This window comes from Columba livia, chromosome 6, assembly GCF_036013475.1.
Source record: "Columba livia isolate bColLiv1 breed racing homer chromosome 6, bColLiv1.pat.W.v2, whole genome shotgun sequence".
In the NCBI taxonomy this organism is placed as follows: Eukaryota; Metazoa; Chordata; class Aves; order Columbiformes; family Columbidae; genus Columba; species Columba livia.
In genome coordinates, this window is record NC_088607.1 from 18,454,532 (window position 1) to 18,474,578 (window position 20,047).

General features: G+C 39.4%; 1 long non-coding RNA gene across 1 annotated transcript in view; it reads left to right on the forward strand.

Annotated features, from left to right (window-relative positions):
• The first annotated feature begins 6,144 nt into the window (after positions 1 to 6,144).
• The window catches only part of LOC110357149 (uncharacterized), a 68,665-nt gene continuing 54,762 nt past the window's right edge, over positions 6,145 to 20,047 (forward strand). The window contains exons 1-2 of the long non-coding RNA XR_002410639.2: positions 6,145 to 6,479; positions 10,248 to 10,301. This is a non-coding gene — a long non-coding RNA (uncharacterized LOC110357149). The remainder of the gene's footprint in view (positions 6,480 to 10,247; positions 10,302 to 20,047) is intronic.

Genomic DNA, 20,047 nt, shown 5'->3' on the forward strand with positions numbered 1-20,047 from the left:
TTGTCTAACATGTTCACCACATTTTTAATTAGAAAGAGGAGAGATGGGAAAGAAGGCCATTACTCTGAGAAGACTGTAGAAACTATTTAGCCTGGAAACCATGGCAAAATGGAATTACATTATCTGAGAAGAACACGTATAACATCACATCTCTGGTGATATGTTAGCAGCAGTGACTGACCTTGAAATCTTGGTACTAAAAAATCCTAAGAACCTTGCCGAGCTGAAAGACACAGATTTTTTTGAACTCTCTTTTATCAGCTTCTATATATGGCACTGAAGGGACAGAGTACAAGCACTGCTGCAACCATGTATAGCATCTAACATAGGAAGAGTACTGTTGGACAGCACAACTTTCTGCAACTTAGCTGGTCTTGTCCCCTCTAGAAACCAGCATAAGAAAAAAAGGGGATAAATATCATTCATTCATTCATTCGTTCATTCATTCATTCATTCAGGAAGTCCTTGCTCATGGACTTCTTTTGAAAGATGCTGCAGAAGTAGAATTTACTCCTGTGACCTATTGTCTTCCCTAAGTTACTCCATCGTTGCCATTTATCACTTAGTTCATAGACACTTGGAGTCTGCAGGACCTATAAACAAAAATTAGACTGCATGATAGTGACATTATTTTGGACTCCGTATTTTATGGATAGATCCTTTTTAAGAGTGGCAGATGAAATCAGTAACTGATATTGTGGTTTTTCAAAACTCCTTCAAATTGGAAGCCATCTCTGATTTATGATCAAGGGCAGCAGAAGAATGACACTGTACAACAGCTTAAGCCAGGAAATTAAAACAAAGTTCTGTCTCATAAAAAAAAAAAAAAAAAAAAAAAAGGAGAGAGAGATACACTGAATTAATGATTATTTACTGTTGAAGTATCTATATGTGTCTGTCATAGACTAGGCCTTTCTCAGGTCAAGAGCACTAAAATCACAAAAAAAAAGACAGTGTCTCCTTAAAATTTATAGTTTAAAAGTTGTCTACATGGAATAATTTCTGAATAAGTAGTAAATTTAGAGTTCAGTAGCTACTGCAGAAAAATTTCCCTGTGGAATTCCTTTTTTCTGAGTGCAGATAGATCATTCATATAAATTCGATTCTTACTATGTTATTAGATGGGCAAGAAAAATTCCCAGCTATTTTCCTTTTGTCTACCTTGTTGCTCACTTTAGCAGATCACAAAAGTTTTGTCTTCCATCACTTGTTCAGTGGAGTGAATCTTCCAGTCATCTCCTTTTATGTATTTTTTTCAGTTGCCTGATGGCATATCGGCTGTTGCAAATGCTCTGGCTTCACTTACAACACATCCTAGATATTTCTGTTTTCTTTGTAGAATAACTTTAGAAGTAAAAGGTTGCTGAACTCAGACTGATCTAAGAATTTGATTTAAATTCATTCCACTTAATCCCTGGTACTTTCCTAGGGCATTTATTTTCAAAGGCATTTAGACACCTGTCAGTACTTTTGGTAGTTTCCAGCTTTTACAACCATATAAGAAGACATAAATTATATAGTTTTGTAATTGAATTATAGATTTGGGATAACCAAATTTTGTTTAAATTATGGGTAAAGTTGCTGCTTTGTCAGTTTTGACTTCAGTCTTTTAGTGCTAGGGAACTGGCTCAGCATCTGTTGGTGAAAGGTGAGCAATTGCACTGTGCATCACTTGTTCTGTATATTCATTATTATTGTTATTATTGTTGTTGTTGTTATTTCCTTTTGTGTCCTATTAAGCTGTCTGTGTCTTAATCCATGAGTTTTAGGTGGATTTTTTTCCCATTCTCTCTCCCATCCCACTGGCAAGGGAGTGAGCAGATGGCTGTGTGGTGTTTAGTTGCCTGCTGAGTTAAACCACAATTGCACAGAAATGCAGGGGAACACAAGGAATCAGTGAGACAATACTGGTCAATAATTTAGACAATGGTCTCAGCAACTGGCTAGCTTTTGTAGAGATTCTTACAAGTTTCCTCAGATGACCCAACTGCAAACTGATATCTGGTCGTTCAGGCTAATGATTCAAAGACAGAGTACTGTCAGCTACACTGTTTCTTTGTACATCATTGGATATGGAAAGAGGTACATTTTAATCCCATTAACTGATTAAATTGTCCAGGCTTGGAGCAAACTTGTACGCTTTCTGATCATGTCAGGTATATGAAAATGTTTGAAAATTTAATTCAACATTGTAATTTGACTCTTGTCTCTAACAACAGAATGATAGTAATAAGTCAAATCAGAGGGAAAAATTCATAGTTCACTTGGAGGTCACTTTTTCCATTATAAAACAGATTAATCCCATTTAGCTTCTGAAATTAGGCATAGTCTCATTTTTAAAGTAGATTTGGATAGATGAATCTTTGATAACATTGTAAATCCTATTGTGGGATCAGCACATTAATACCTTTTCAACGTTACAGTCTTTTGAAAGTATTTTTCCATGGTGAACCTGCCATTGATTATAATGACAGCAGCCATCACTTGTGCAAGGTCTGTTATTGTCTTTGGACACCTTAAGAGAAAAAGTTAACAGGAACATGTGCATCCATCTTTTAGTCTAAAGAGGATGCTGTGAAGACAGATTAGAAGACTGAAAGAAAATTGTACATAGAGCTGTGCACAATCTATCTATTTTTGAGCAAACATGCCAGGTGTATGAGGGAGCATTTTTTCAGCATATTATATTAGTGTTCTGCAGCTTGTGCTGAATCTATATTTCTTAGAATATTTGTGGGGCTGGTACTGATCAGTTATGCCTTTAAATGGGGAAGCTTAGGTAATCTGAAAAAAAATTCTTATGTCATAAGGCATTATGTCTTCAGGAAAACATTTTGCAAAGCATCCAGACAGTAAGCAGACTAGCAGTGCCTTTCAAAGATTCTCTACACTTATCTGTTTATCCACCTTTGAGTGAGAGAGCAGGAAAGGAATGAAGAAATAAAGATCATTCTCTGATTATATGCTGACCAGATCTTTAACTACTGTAAGTCATGTCTCTATGAATATTTAAATCATTTGGGAATCTGAAACTATATATTGCAGATTAGATGGTAAAGTGGAATTAGTAGAGTTTGAGTGTCTGTAGAATACAATACCGAACTTCAGATGAATTTAGGTTTACAAGTCATATTGGCTCAAATTTCAGTCTGAAATGTTCTTCAGCCTGCTGAAATAGCTGGGCAAATTAAAATAAAATGTAAAATAGTGCTTTGAATTTGTGACTTCCAAGTTTTGCTCCAGTTTTCCATAACCTGTGGTGTTTTAATACGCACAAAAACAACAGAGCAGCCTCTGAATGAGAAGCTTGCTCTCTGCTTCTGCCTTTGCCTGTATGAAAATGTTTGGTATTTTCATCTAGGTTCTGATAACAGTAACTTTGAAAATTTGTGCCATTTGTGGGTGAGATGAGAGCCATTCTTTATGCTTTGTTTGATAACTCTTCAATCAACAAATTCTAGTACATTGGTATATTTCTGAAGGTTTCAGCTTTTGAAAATAGGAACAGGAGAACCCACCTACTGCATGAGAAAGAAAAATGCAAAGCTTGAAATTGCTCTTCCTATTTTGGTGTTAATAAAAATTAGCTCATTGGAGTTTGTTACAGAGGCACCCCGTAGGTTAATTTAAGGGACAACAAGATCCAAAACCAACTTTTATTAAACCGGTGAGAAACAGGGTTTTAGCACTCCAAAAGTGACTTAAACACAGGTTCGGATATCAGTTGAGGAAAATTATTAAGGGGCAGCAACTAGTACAACAGGCAGTCCACAGTGTGCATGCACATGGCTTCACTCAAAACAATGCCAGGGCCGTCCCCCAGTCCCGGAGAAATACACACTTGCCTAAACACGGTGCGGAATTATTTTTAAAGAGATACACGTACTCGTAGTGAGTATGAAAAGTGTACACTCGCGATTACGCGAGGGTAAATTTATAATACACTCGCAATCCTGCGAGGGTTAATTTACTTACGTGTGCAAATGTGCACGGAATATTACACGTGCTTACGTGGAAGCACGGGAGGAAAATACACTCGCGATTGTGCGAGGAAATAATTTAAAGTACACGTGCAAATGTGCACGGAAAGTTACACGTCCATATGTGCACGGAAGGAAAATACACCCGCAATTCTGCGAGGATTAATTTTACACGCACTCACATGGAGCACGGAAGGAAAGTTATACATGCATATGTGCATGAAAAGTATAAATATACTCACAATCCTGCGAGAAGTTTTACTCACATCCGTGGCGGCAAGGCAAGCGGAGTCCCCATCCCGGGGAGGGGGGCTCTCGGCGGCAGCATCTTGCTCGTGGTCTGAGAGACCCACACAATGGGCGGAGTCTCGACAAGAATCCCGTTTTTATCTGATCAGATCTGACTGTAGGCACTCTAGAAGCTTCTCTGCGCCCGCCACACTGGCTGTGGGTGCCCCTGAAGCCTTATACTGGCCGCAGGCGCCCAGCGGCTCAGCACTCCCTTCTCCTAATGGCCCAGGAGCCAGGGTGCTCTGGGCCAAACAAAAGAAGCTGTTAGCCTCAAGTAGCAGAGAAAGAGGGAGATGTGCCATACTGAAGGAGGGAGGGGGGTTTGCATTCTGCCACAGAGTTACAAGGTGGTGTCAAATTTACTTGTAAGGGTTAGAGCTGGGAGTGTAATGGAAGGAGTAGCTGCCTGTACTCTCCCTAATCATTTCATCAGTGAGGTGCAGGAGCAGCATTTTTTGCCTTTATGAGTATAAAAAAAAGCAGAGTAAGCATGAGGTAAACATTACCTTTTTCGATCATCCCACTTTCCAGTCATCAGGAGTTTAAGCATCTCCTGATGGAAAGACTGAACCCAGGCTGACATATTTATTCCCTGGTATGTCATCTGCCTTTCATTAATGTGTATATATTTTTTCAGACTCAATAGTGCTCCTGACCTCCACACGTATGTTTCACTGCTGAATTATGTACTACGTAATACTATGTATGTACTGTGTGTGTCCTTAGACATAAGTCCTCAAAAGACTTAAAATTTAATTGGGAGGGCTCTCATTTTCATGCTAGAAAAGAATATGATTTCCATATTTGCCTTCTCCGCATTATTCATGATTATGCAGGCTTCTAGAATATCTCACCACAGTCATAATTTTCCAGCCTGAAGAGTCATAATCTATTTATTCTCTTCTCCTGTGGAAGTTGTGTGATACCTCTCACCATCCTTGTCAACCTCTCTGTGCCTTCTATTGGAGTACTCTCCTCTAATCTCTCCATAGGTCACCCACCATTAGTATGTCTTAAAGCTCTGAGCATAGATCCTAACATCCTCAAAAAAATGCCTAGGAAGTGTTGTGAAGAACTTAACAACATTTATTTACTTAACTAGGCCATGGATTAGTATCAGAGATCCTGATTCTCAGCAATATTAAGATGGGATGTCTTATTAAACTATCTTATCCTGACCTTTGTGGGAATGTAGCATTAAACTCTTGGGGCATTTGGGCTGTACTAAAAAAAAACCCATAACCAATATTATGTCATTTTAAAGGTATGTAGGATAGAAATTGAATTTATCTATGTGCATATTTGCTCAATTTTTTGTGTTGCTAACCACTTACTTCTGCTTCCTATTCATAGATTTTCTTTCTTATCCTAAAAAAAAAAAAAAATCTCATTTAAACACATATGCTGTTTCAAATATATTGAACCATTTGGCTTTCAGCACTTTCAGAAGATATTATTTTCCTCCTCATCTTTTATTGCCTGAATTCAGCCCTTGTTAATATTAAAACAAATATCTTGGCACTGAATGCAGTCTCCCTGATCCCTGTTTTTTGTTAGCCACTGTTTGAAAACCTTGTTAGCTTAGTGTCAGGCACTCATTAAACTTTCAACTTACACAAGCTGCCTCCCAGCTCTGACAGATTGTCTGTGCTGCCGTGTGTATATGCACCAGCATGTGTTTGTGTGCGTGCTTGAGTGTGTGACTTACTGACCTGTATGCAAGACCAATAAAACTGTAAAAGAAATGTGTTCCTCCCTTCCCCCCCAAATCCAGGGTGTAATTCCTCCCTTCCATCTGGGTTGTACAGAATCCAGCAGTGATCCCATACAGGGCTCCATTCTGCTCTCAAACAATGGGCTGCTGTTCAGTCCATATTATCATGTATTACCTTAGCTGTGGAAACTCCTCATTACTAAGTTAATAAAATATTTTTCTTCCTTCCCCCATAATTTTTCATAACAAAAAGATACATGTCTTTGCATTCAGAATGATCAATATCTCCACTTACGTAGGCAGGTGGTCACATGTTCTTTGTTTTACTTTGTTTTTATTTTTTCTAGGTTTTTTTTATCAGGGCTGCAGGCGGCACAGGAAACGAGGGGGATTCTGTTTTTCCAAAGGTCAGGCTTGGATATGCCAGTGATTGCCTGGCTTGCATATGTGGAAAAACACCGTCAAAGAGCACAGCGGCTCTTTATTTTTAATTGGTACGTGACATTTTAATGTTTTACTTTAATTACATATCCCTTCTCCCAACACTTGCCTGCTGTTCTGAAAAAGAAAAAAAAAGGAAAAAAGAAAAAAGAGAACTCCTTAGAGACCAATAAAACAAATAGGGGCACTTCTGTACAATGCATCAGAACAAAAGGGAGAGCTTAAAATGCTTTCTTCCATCTCTGTCCTCCACGATCCTGTGACTGAACAGATTGCATTTGAGCAAAAGGAAAACATCAGGAATTTGAAATATGTGCATACAGGCCCTCCATTTCAGAGTAAATCAGCAGTGACGTCAGTGCTGCCATGCTGATTTACACCAGCTGGGAATGTTACCCATTGCTTTGGTATACACCTGCTGAGAAGGCAGGCTGTGAGACATCTAGGATATTAGATCAGGCTTAGAGCACTGTGCTCATTCTGCTATATCTGTTATGACTCAGGAATTAGTCCCATGAAATTAAGAGAGCTTGTAACAATATAAAAGAGGGTTAAATCAGGCCCTTTCAATGTCTCCTAACTTGCTTGGCCTCTGAATATGTTCCCCTTGCTATTCATCTCTCAATAGCTACTTGTACTGCAAAATATCAATATTTACATTGGGATACGTTGCCTTTAAGCCCAATGGCTGATTATTTTTTGTGGTTTATGCCTGAGGTAATGAGGTCTTCTCTCTCCCTCTTACTCACCTCCTCCTTATGGTAAGGAGGTTCAGATGGTTTCAGCTGCACAAGAAAAAAACAACAAGCTTTTGATAGATAAGTTTATGACAATTTTGGCAATAGTTTATGAAGTACACAGGACTCAGTCTGTCCTTTCCGTGGTAACCCTGTCTCCAAAATAACCCCAGTTCCAGCCTCCCAGAGAACATTTCAAACCAGTGGCAGAAAGACAGCAGATAAGCAATCTTTACCCAGATGGTGGCCAGCCAGGATATGAAGCCTGAGCATCAGTAAGGATGTCCTTCGACTGAGGACCACCACTACAGCAAATGGCAGATCAAGCCCAGAGCCACGGTGGAAAGCAGAGACCTCAGGATCAGAATGCTTGTAGGCCCTAAGCAGAAATCCTTGATCATTTATAAAGTCTAGCTCAGGTCAAGGAATTGAAAACAATTGCAACCCTGCTGGTTCAAGTCAGAGTATACTTTGACCCCTGTAGTTCATTCAGCACTCGTTTTCAGCCCATTTCTTTTTGTGCATCACCTTCCTTTTTCACGCTATGTGCGTCTCATGTTTGGAGATGGGAATCTCTGCAGAGCCGGATCCTTCTCTAGCTGCCTGTATGTGCAGAGCCTAGCACAGTAGAGTCCAAGCCTACTTAGGAGCTCCAAGTAACACCTACATGTTACTGCCAGTACCTTTGAGCAGGAAGCATGGCACGGCTGTAGTACCAGTATGAAGCAGGAAGAACAGCAGCGGGAATGCAAGAAGTCTGAGATGGCTGCTTTTCCCTCAGTCTCTTACGGGGCATGCCACCAAGATGCAGTCCTTCCTGACCCCTATGAGGTGTGAGAATCTATTGCTTCAGACTGGATGAACTGCTTCACATGGCAGAAATATCTCCCGTGCCACTGCCTAGCATCAATATCTTTTAAACCAGCCTTTTGTTTTGCCAGCATTACTCCAGATACATGCACTGGCTTATCTGCTAGTTGGAAGCCTGTACTGTAATTCTGAGGTCACCTAAATTAATTGCTCTGTCAAAGGATGACACAGATCAATAACAAGACCATACTTTAAATGTTAGTTCAAAATCTTGACTATGCAGTCATTCCAGGAAAGCATTAATGAGTCAGGATGATGCCAGAACTTACATGAATGAAATTCCCTTTCCTTGTGCTGACATGGTTGCATATTTAGCCACCACGAATTTTAAGAGAGACAGGCATCCAGATGGGACAAATCTTCTAAATCCCCTAGTAAAAACAATGGATGTGCACTCCATTTAAAATAAAGGACTTATTTTCTGAGGGGTATTAGTTTTGGTTTTTATAGATTGTTTTTGTTTAATTAATATTATAAAACAAAGCTTACACAGGCTGATCTTGCACCCCTCTCTGCTTCTTATTTTTGTGGAACTGAATAACTTCATTATTTTTTTCATGTTTGTCAAGGTATCTTTCTTTAGCTTCTACAGTCATATGAAATTTCATATTATTTTCAATAACATCCTGCTTTTCTGGGTGCAAAAAAAATGTATGACACAGCTTGACAGCATAGAATCCTGATAGCTCAAAGTTCAAAACCAAATTAATTACGAATGATTTTTGCATTTAATCTCATTTTTTTAAAGACTTGCAGAATTCAGTTTTATAGTTACAAGCTCCTGACTCCTGATTTAGCATGCTTGACTTGCCAGCAATAAAGCTGGCTCTGAAATTGACTTTTAGTTCTGGGAAATGATTTTGAGTCTTCAGAGACTATTGTCCCAAAGTAACAGGAAACTTTCAGACACTGGGAAAAAAAGCTGTTTATACAGAATATTTTAATTTTATTAAATCAGCAAGTTCTGAGGAAAATATTTTGTTGGAGTACTTCTGGTCAGCTGTGCTTCACAGGACTACTCTTGACTTGAAATTTATCATTTTCTTTCTGGAATGATAGTCACTTATGGAAAAATCTCTCCTTGTGTCTTTTTCATTAACCTTCCCATTTTTGCAAGATGCTGCTTTTCCTTTCTGTGGAGCTTACTCTCTGTAGAATGGAGTAAAGAGGAGATCCACATTGCTGGCACAGAAATTCGAGGGGACTATTGCCATTGATGTCAGTGACACCTGGTTGTAAATTGATGTTTATTGTCCTCGCTATCTGCTTTCTACATTTGTTATGCTAGCAGAAATTATTCCGTTGCTTGTCACCAGCAGGAAGAAATTCGCTTTTGTAGACCTTTTGCAAGCTAGACTGTTTTCCAGAAAGGAGAGAGAGAGGAAAATGAGGTAAGAGGAAAAAAGGGACAGGGCAGGGATTTCCTCTTTCCCGATGACATAGAACAAAGCAGAATCTATCATCACTGCACCTCAGGTGCAAATATTTGCTGTCACAGGAGAACAATGAATGTAGGAGGTGGCACCTGTGACCTGACCTGGTGGTAGCACCCTGCACCACAGGAATGAGGCACATCGCGAATACACTGGTACTGCTGAAAGTTTAACATAACAACTTCTATATGTTTCAGAAAAACTAAGATGAAGGCTTTAGAAAGAGGACTTTGGGGTGTCTGTATGCATGCAAATTGGGATTCGTGTGTCTTATTTTTAGTGGTGTTGAGGAGATGGCAAATTCTTTCTAACCCAAACACTCTCAGAACTCTCAACATGGATTTTATCTCCTTTTGTGCACATTGTAGCAAATTATTGTACACTAATAATAATACAAGTTTAGAGAAATACCATACACATCCCAGTCAAGGAAGTTCACACCTTGGAGACTACATTAGAGGTTTGCATAGTTATGTGGTAGTATAGAGGTGAGTTAGATAACTCAACAAATTTTCCTATCTCAAATTTCTATTTTCTTGTTCCCAGAAATTCTGTAACAGTGCTTAAAGTTGTCCCTCTTATTCAAGCCTGGTGCAAATTCTGTGTCCTGTCCTTGGGTTTCAGAAAGGAACACTAAGAAGGAGGAACCGTTCTTGTGTTCCTCTGCTTTACTTTTGACATACTGAGGTCTAATTTAAGACAGTAAATTGTTGTGAAAACAAAATTACAGCATCAGTTTACAAAAAAAGGAGAACATGATTTTCTCTCTCTTTCACTACAGTGCCTCCCAAGATTGATTTACCATCCTCTGTCTTCCCCGTTGGAAACTGAAGAGGTAAAAGCTGTCTAAGTATGGACTTTGCCTTGACTGCAGCAGTTCAATGTTTTTGTCTCATGAGTTTCAGCTTGCTGTGCTTGCTTGCATCTCTTCTCCCCACTCACATTGGTTCAATATCTTGTCTATTTTGAGATAAATAAATAATTAATAGAAAGTAAGTTTGTTCTTGCAGCATACAAGCCAGATGTTTTTAGACTGAAGAAGGGCTTTTTAGTGGAGTTTGAGTGGAGGTATTTCTCTTGTCCACTCCAGTGGTCAGTAACGACAAATAAACAACCAGGACATCAGAGTGCAGAAGGACCAGGCATTTTTAGTCCTGTATCTTCCAGCAGCATTCCTCCAAGCACTTCCTCAGATTGTTGCTTTACTTTGCTGTCATATTAGCTGACCTAGCACGCCCACCTCCTGCAAGAGCACATGATCCTTTGCTGCACATTTGCACATGCTGTTGGCAGTGACAGTTGACCAAGGGAGAATGTAAGGTGTTGCTTCCTTGGATAGCACAGCTTGTTTCCCTCTTGTAGCAAAGAATACAGGGATAGAGAGGATCAGTCTCATTCCTTCTTTTTAAAGATGAGAATCTCCAAGTGTGCACAAGTGAAATCACCACTGAGCTCTGTAAGTTCCAGGGACTGTCCTTGCCTTCAAATTGGAGGATGCAGGAATAGGATATATCCCCTGCCTCTCTGACTTTCCTCTTGCCTTCTTCATCTTTTAAGGCCTTCTCAAGTGCAGGTATTTCCAGGTGCACCTGCAGTGTAAGACTTTACCTACCTAGATACATCCAAACAGTAACTTCTATTGCTAGCAGAGTCAGCTGAAAAAGGCAAGTATATTTTGTGTGAGAACCTGCAAGTGAAGAACACTCTTCTGTTTGATTTTCAAATAGCTATTGTATTCTTAAAAAAATAAATAGAATAAAATAGAATATAATAGACTAAAATAGACTAAAATAAAATAAAATAAATCTAAATAGAAGTAAGAATGCGTTAGAGTGAAATAATTATTCTGCCTTGTCCCTTACTTTTAATGGGAGAAATGTAAGCAAGAAAATCAGAAAATATCAAATGAAAAATGTTGACTACAACTTAAGTTCAATGGAGAAAATATATATTAATTGAAGTAATTTTCCACTAGTAAAAACTTTGAAACAAAATATGTCAGCCAAACTTTACAGCACATTCCCCTTTCCAGCAGTCATCCAACCGAGGGTGACACGATTGCAGTCCATGGGGAGGGTAGACATCAGCCCTGCACCCCAGCCTGCATAACCGTTTGTCAAACAACATTTAATTATTAAAAGCAACTCTTATGAAACCATTTGATGAAACCTGATGTCCTGTCTGACCTTCTCAGAACATAGCACTTTGGTAATTGTACTATTGTTTTGTTTTATTGAATAAAGGAATTATTTGCAATTCACAAATAAGTTACCAATTTGACCTTCTCATCTGACACTCACATGCGCCCTCGAGTGGTCTGCCTTGTGAATTGCATTTACTCGGGCTGTTCAGCTTATCTGAATATAATTTAGCTGGTATTTTGAAGCACCTTGTTACAGCTTAAATCAGCAGTTTTGCTTTGAAATATTGAACTTCGAAGTTGTCTTTAGCTCAAACGTTTCTGGGTAGAAACAGCAGGAATGAAGAGGGGTGTTGCTTTGTTTCACTTTCCCTGAAACTGCTGTCTTGATTACACATCACTTGTGGATTGGGTTATGTGACGCCTCCTAACCACTGCACAAAAAGGTGATGTAATTTCCATAACTCTATCATTTAAGGTTAAAAATGAGGTAAAATATTTCATTTTTGGAGGTTGGTGCCCATTCCATTTAGAACTCTTGAGCTTCTGTACTTACATGTTAATTACCAAATTATCAGCCTGACAACTGTGAGGATACTCTCTTTGCTCCTTTAAAGCTGCAGTGGGAAGCAAGGCAACAAGTTCTGGGAATGTTCTTGGCTGACTTTCCTACAGGGGAAGACACAGAGGAACATTCCAGCCATTATTGCTTTTCTTTTTCAAAGTGCTAAAAGTACTAAATCTTTATGGAGTGTTGTTCACTGATGGAAATGTCATAAGTATTGCTCCTCTGGACATCTATGACAAATATCACATTTTGTCTCTCCTTTTCACATTCTTTCTAATGCCATATTAAAGGGACAGGATTGGGAGAACCTCCTTCCTCTGTCCCAGACATTAATGCCATTAGTGAATAATGTTTAAAGTAGTGGATTTTGTGGGTATGATCGTGTATTCTTCTGAATCAGCTGGGTGCCTGGTTTTCTAGTTTCTATCAGGCTGCCCAGTTGTAGGAGGAAGTTTGGAAGTGTCATTGTCTGAATCTGACTCTCAAGACCATCTTAACTGGACACAGAGCCTCAAATAGGGGCACTAGCTGCTTAATTTTCTCTAAATAACTCTCGACAGGTGACCACTGTTATCATTATCATTTGTACTGCAGTTGCATTTAAAGCTTTCTATCATGAACCAACGTTCAGTACTCTGCAAAACAAAAACTTTCACCTCCAATAGCTTAAAATCTATGAGGAGCCTCTTGCGGTCAAATGTGTGACTGCAAGTTGTGTGAACACAGGTGAGCTAGCTTTCAGCTAAATATTTGTCTGTGTAGCCCTTAGTGCGTTAACTGAAGTACAGGGAGAAGTAGTGGCATCTCTAAGATTATTTAAAGCTCCAGAATCTAGGAAAAACCCCAAACTGCTGAGTTTCTCTATAATGCTCTGCCTACCAGGCTACATGCATACTGTATTGTAATGGTACTGGGGTCACATGCCGCATTTAATTTACACTACAGCTTTTAATAGGGATATTTCCCCTATGTAGTGTCCAAGGAATAGAATATTCTAGTAGGTAGACACCATTTGCACCAGAGGAGTTGTTGATCTGCAATCAAAAAGCTTCTAGCGTAATGATTTCCTGATAATTGGCTCATGTCTGGAAGTAGCAAGACATGCTAATATTCACCAGAACCACAGGGAGTGATGGATGTTGTGGACCTTCAATCAGTTGATAATATCCTCACTGCTTTATGTGTCAGAAAAAGACAAAGGCTTGGTCTTCCCTGGGGTTTCTCACATGGAAGAGGGAATGCCTGGAAGTTTTACATGGACTTAGTTATTCAGCAGCAGAAACTGCGACTGTGAGCTGGCTTCATCTGGTTTCAATCACCCGCTTCTCTCAATCTCTCTGCTGAATGTTCCTGTGTTCATGGAATATTTTTCCAACTGCCAAATGTGTTCCTTTGGCATTACCTTTCCAGCCCGCAGCAGAAGGATTGCAGAGGAAAAAAGAAGTGGCTTCATCAAAGTAACTGTTTGAATCAATAAGACGTTATCAACATTATGGGTAGCTTTTTCGGCTGCCTTGGCAGCAAACTTGTTCTACTTTTCTTGCGGGGAAGTGCATCTTAACTTTTCCCGGCTCTAGTCTCAGTGAAATTTAAAACGATCCGATCAGTATCTTTAGAGTCCTTAGCTAGCTAATATGATTCTGTCTTGGTGGTGTGGAGTTAAAGGGTATTTGAACAAAGAATGGAGTAGTGTTCTTCCAAGATATCACATTATAACTTTGCTTTGGGGAAGAATTTTTTGAGCAAGTAACAGTTGTGATGGAAAATAACCTCTCTTTTATCCTTCTTATGCTTCTGTCACCAAGAATTTAAGCAAATCTGTTCTTCATCCAATCCAGATAAAGTCACAAGCATATTTTGGAATCACTGCATGTGTCAATAATCAAACAATATAGAGGCCAGGGCCTGGTTTAACTTTAGCAGTTTTGTGCTGGGATTATTAAAATGCATGGTGACGTGTTTCACGAACGGGAATATCAAAGCTCCCTCTTTTATGTGGAGGAAGCAATGGCACATGTGAGAACACTCTAACCAAAAACTGCATTTTAAATGGAAACATTTCCAATATAAAGGCCGTTTAATCTGTATGTGTCTGCTGCTGGGTCCCTGGCTGACTCCAGGAAATAAATGTGCTAAGTGGATCACTTTTAACTTAGAAACTGAAGAGCAAGATGATGTCACTGTCTTCTGACAGATCCAGAATGAAACCCATAGTTATTTCAAGGAAATTAAACGAGGATCGCAGTATCCAAGTATGCATACACCTATTCCTTTAGATGCGGGCTGCTTTTATTCCTTTGAAGAAATGACATTCAAGAGCTGTTCTATGTGGACTGATCATGAGACAGGGCCAAAGACTTGCATTCTATTGTTAGAGTTCTACCAGCAAGATGCAAAGAGACTTTTAATTGAATTGGGGCGTTTTCCACTGGAGGCCAGAGGGACTGCTGTATTGAGGAGGCTAAGACAGCCCAAGGGAACAACAGCAAAATACTTTCTGTGTCCATCTTAATGGTTTTAACAGAAGTTTTCTGGTCTGGGTGGTTTGTTTCGATCAGCTTTACAACTGTCTTTCATTACTTAAGACAGTCATGGCACAGAACATTGTCTGTTTAAGGTGTAAGCACCTGAGACTAAAAGTTAGAGGCAAGAGCTGTTAATTTTTGAGGGCTGGTGTATTTAGCTAAATGCAACCACACAAGCAACTGAGCAAAATTCTACCAAATTTGAGTATTGCAAGCTAGATCAACAAAGATATCAGGCTTCAAAAGCACTATGCCCTGTAGAATGAAGAATCCCCAGATAAGGGCATGCTCAGCTTGTAATCTCATGGGTATCTATCTATTTAGACAGCAGCAGCAGTATTACAAGAGATATAGCTAGAATAATTTTCAGTTGAGAGGAAAAATGACAAACTTTGCTCCAGGCCCTTAAATAGGGAGGGAGCTAAATTAGAAGAAAGCAAAAAATACAGTAGAAGACAGTGGGAAATAAATGGTTGGAAAGCTAAGATGGGAGTTAAAAGTAGTATCAACTGCAAGTGCTTGCATGCAGCTGCACCCAAATAACGGCTGAGGAAGGCTCCTTCCTGACATCAAACAGCTGTTCTGTCTCACAGAGAGCAGGGCCATGTGGAGATCAGTGTCAGGTGGAATAAAACAGAACAGAAAATGCATTCCTTAAGACACAGGTGGCAAAAGCATCATTTGGAGCTTGTTGAGCACAAGCCAAAAGACTACTTTGTTCTATAAAGCAGATATTCCAGCTTATCACAGCTCTATTGACAGCACATGTACAGACACTTGTACCAACTGGAATATCTCATTGCTACAGAATTAGTTTGGATTGTTAGCATCCCTGTTGTGTCTCTAGCAGTAGTCAACAGCTATTTGCAAAGCCATACCTACAAAATTGTTTCTTCTTTCTAAGCTTGCTTCCTTGCTTCCACACTCCCTGTTGTGCTAGCAAGTTTTCTGTGAATGTCATATGGTTCTTGGTGTGTCAGTAAGCTGAACATACATATGATTCTTTCTGCCTGAGGCCATCAGACAGGTTCCGTGAGCAGGTTACAACTGAGTGTGAGCATACTGTCTGGTCCTTAGTCTATATCCTGGAGGAGCCAGATGTCCAAGTTAGAAAACGTAATCAACATAAAAGAAAAAGTTTTGGGGTGTTTTATAGCCAAAATTTAAGAGTCATGGATCACATTAGGGCAAAGGAGTGAGACATACCATCCATTTATAAGATACATAAGATTTTGGTTGTGTCCTGCACAGGAGCTAAGTTATGTCTGCGGTACGTTACAGTCAGCTGGACTAGGGTGCAGGCCCGAGCTCAATGGCCTCCCCAGTCCACACTGTCTAGATATGTACTGCCTATAGCTCTGTGGATTTGCCAGTGTTCCCATGGGAGCACAGACTGCATGCAAATGCTAATCTTTTGTGAAAGACAGTTTTAGGTCTTCTTTAGGAAGTATAGTATAACAGATTACCTGCTCACCTTGGATGAACAATGAGAACAGATCTAGAATGGGAAGCTAGCACACACACTGCTCACTAACCAAATATAAAAAGATCTTTGGTCATTTGAATATAACTTTGATAGCAGATAAACATTCGGCTCAGTATCTTCTCAGACTATAAATCTGTCAGTGTTGAAAGGAATCATTCCTCCTTTCTACTTGAGTTCATGAATATTAGCTTGAGATCATATTAACTAGGAGCTTTTTAGGTAACAAGAGAATAGAAACCTTGTAAAATGTGTCTAAGATTGCAGGGTTAATTTTTAACCTGCTGTAAAATAAAACAGTATAAAATCAATTAGACCAAAGCCTGCTTAAGTGGGTAATTAAGGTCACAATCAACCAAAATTGTTTCTGAAACCACTGCAGCTATAGATCATTACACTTCTCTCCTAGCACAATGCAAAAAGACAGGGCCCAGCTATTGCTTTCATCTGGCTATCAATCATCATTACATTGTAAACTGCCAGGGTGAGAGAGGGCAAAGCTTTGAATTCAGAGCTGGTGGAAATTCTATGACCTGGGGGCTTTCTTAAGCTAAAGGCTAATTAACCATAAAAGAGTCAAAGGTCTGCAAGTCTAACACATTAAACGATGTGCCTGCCTCTTTACCTTCCATTGTATCAGTAAACATTAATTCCCTTAAGTGTGAACATGTCTAATGCAACCCTTGCCTTCTCCCACCCTGCCTTCTGCCTCCTTGATTTTATATCTTGGGATTTTCTCCATCTATGTGAAATCAGGTGGAGCCTGGGAGCCGTGCTCCTGCTGGAGAAAGTTCTGAGCACTGCAGGCTACATCTGGAAGAGGAATTCCTGACATTCTTCTTTCCTAATCAGCTTGGTCAAGCTAATCACATTAGCTTCAGAGAGTGTTTGGTCATTTGTAGTCCAGAATAAACAAGCTCATAGTCTAAACAAGTGTGTTTGAGATTTCATAGACTATGTGAGGCAGCTGTAAAACCACATGAATCTATATACTAAATCTATGGATTTGTATATATTAAATTGAGAGGTAAAGGTAAAAATTGAAATTTAAAGGTAGCAATAACACAATATGGAGCAATGAAAATAGTAATGGTTAGACAGATCTATATCCTGAAGACTTTGAACATTTTCCAAATGGAGTTTTGTTATTTTAAAAAAATAATTTAGCGAGAAAGGGATAAAATTGTTATTGCACAGTACCTGTTTTGGGGGCCTCATTCAAAGGCCCTTGAACTCAGGAGGAATTTACCCATGAACTCCCAGGAAACACTGGATCAGACGAAGTATGGTATCAAACAGTACACCAAAGCTCAGGAAATATGTATTTGCCATTTTTATAATTATATTGTTCACGTACTGTCCCCCTACTCCACCCGTTCATTCTAGCCCATCTGTCTCTTGCTGTGATGTCATGTTCCAGCCCTTTACTTACACCATAACAGTTTGTGAAACCACTCAATAAAACAGAACTAAAATAGGGTTAAAAGTTTTCATTTTAATCCAACACATTTCAGTGATGCAATTGGCTATGCTGGAGGGAGAGAAAAAGAGTTGACAGGTGCAGGAGAGGACAGGAACTTCTTCAGTCAGCTTCGTCACCAGAGAAAGTCTTGATCTAAGAGCATCCTGAATCTTTCATTGATTTGTCGTTAGGGTTTAGCAAGCTCAGGTTCCTGAGGTTGAAGTTCCACTTTACAAATCCTTTCACAGCTGAGTGTACCAGGGGTTCCTGTACCTGCCAAGCCTGCCTACATCTGTCAGCTGCTTCTTCTTGCCACCTGCTAGACACCACAGCACTTTGGTCATTACCAGTGAAACAGTTCATGTAACTGTGATCTAAAGAGGTCTAAGAAATTACCTGCTTAAAAAAAGAACAACATGGAAAATCTCTGATTTTTCCCCCCAAAAATGGGGTAAAAGAACCTCATATCACTCTAGGTTGATGGTGCTGGATTTTTTGCTGATGAGAATAAGAGGGAAAAGTTCAGCAGTATACAATTGGAGAACTAGAGCAGAATGCAGACTACCTTAGTAATGTGACTGTAATGATGAAGACATAATGATACAAGTAGAGTTTGCAGGGAGAAATCATATCTTTGATCAGCTTCAGAGGGTTGAAAAAGAGTTTGGCATTCCATTTTCGTTATCAGGTCTCTGCATATCAGCAGACATGCTATGTTTTTGCACAACAGTCTCACAAAATAAGTATAAAGGGTATTAGCACTCAGTTTGAGGTCTTGTTAGAAAAGTCCTTCCTGTGCTAGGAAAAAGTGTTCATGTGTTAGAGGCTAGAGCTTTATGGGCTTTGGGCTGCTACAGGTAAGTTTTTTTGGAGAAGCCCCGGAAAATACCTCATGACCATTTAGTGTCAATTAAAGATGCCATAATGCCATTTCTGGGAATGTTAGTGCTGGGGTTTTGCTTCGGTTCCACTGTAGCTTACCACATTGTAGCTTTGATCAACAGAATTATTCTATTTTGTATCTTTGCTGGCACTGAATGAGAATATATCCAGGCTATATCGTTTTGTTGGATGGGTATTTAACTAATCTAGGAAAACCAAAGAATTCAGAGGACTGAAGTCTTTTCAGTGTAGTTCCATTCTTTAAAAGCAATGAAGAGGAAAGCTAGAAAGTTGCAAAACAGTGTGGCCTCGTGTCAGTTGCACTTCATGTAAAGGCTTATTTAATTTAGAACTTTACCAACTACAAACTGAAAAATAGAGTTCCTGCCGATAATATGGCTTCACATAAAGCATGACATGTTAAGTCAACCTATTATATCTTTCTGATGATATTGTTGATCTATTTGATATGAGGAGTGTTATGATACATGGCTTTCTCCAAGGCCTTTGACTTAGTACTGATGGGTTTTGACTGCATTTCAGAGTAGGTGTTCTTGTTATGTCCCATCATCTGGCCCCATCCAGTCCTAATGTTCTGATCACCAAATCAGAGCACGTAGTGGAGTGCATGGAAGTTCCCTCCCTGTTCATGTATCTTTCCTTCCACAAGACACAGAGACCAGGGCTGAAGGGTCCTTTTGCACAGACTGGTGCTGTTTGGAATTAAAAGGATGTATTAAAAGGTGTATCACCAACAAATCTAATTTATTTGTTAAGACATGCTAGGAGGGATCCCCAGAGACTGCTTTTTCTTCCAATGCAATTTAATATTTTCTTCAACAAACTAAATAATAGAGTTTTTAATGGTAGTTTTGTAATAATGATTAATGAAATAGTAAACAATGGAGAAGGCCAGTCTCTATCACGGAGTGATTGGAATCATCTGGGCATGTATTCTTCCAACAAACCACGTTTTAAGACTGATGACTAGGAGGCAAGGTATTCCCACATGCTGTGAGACTGTCTTGGAAACTCAGAAGAGTGAGATGTTGCAAATTACCATCCCAGCAAGAGCTCTTAGCGCAGTGCTGAAAGTAAGAAGGAACTATGTGATCTTGTAAGGGGGTAGAAAGGCCATGAAATGGAAATATCAAATAGTCATAGAGAAGCAATTTTGCTTCTGCACATGGAATTGAAGAGATCAGTTTTGGTGTTCCTATTGCGAAGAAGAACATATAAGAAAGATTGTTGGGATGCAGACTTAGATGTGAGGTTTGAGAGTTGCAATGCTCAGACGTGTAAGGTGTTTGTGCTCAGACCTGTGTGGAAAGATGCCAAATCCTCTGCCTATTCTCCAGAGATGTCCTAAGTAATATAAAACATCAGATTAGATTATGCAATGGCTTCTTAAGGACTCTGGTCCTGAGAAACCTGTGAAACAAGTGCTACTTCACTTCACCATTTAAATATGCAAGATTGGACTAGTTGCATTCTAACTCCAGCATGATGGCATTGTGACTC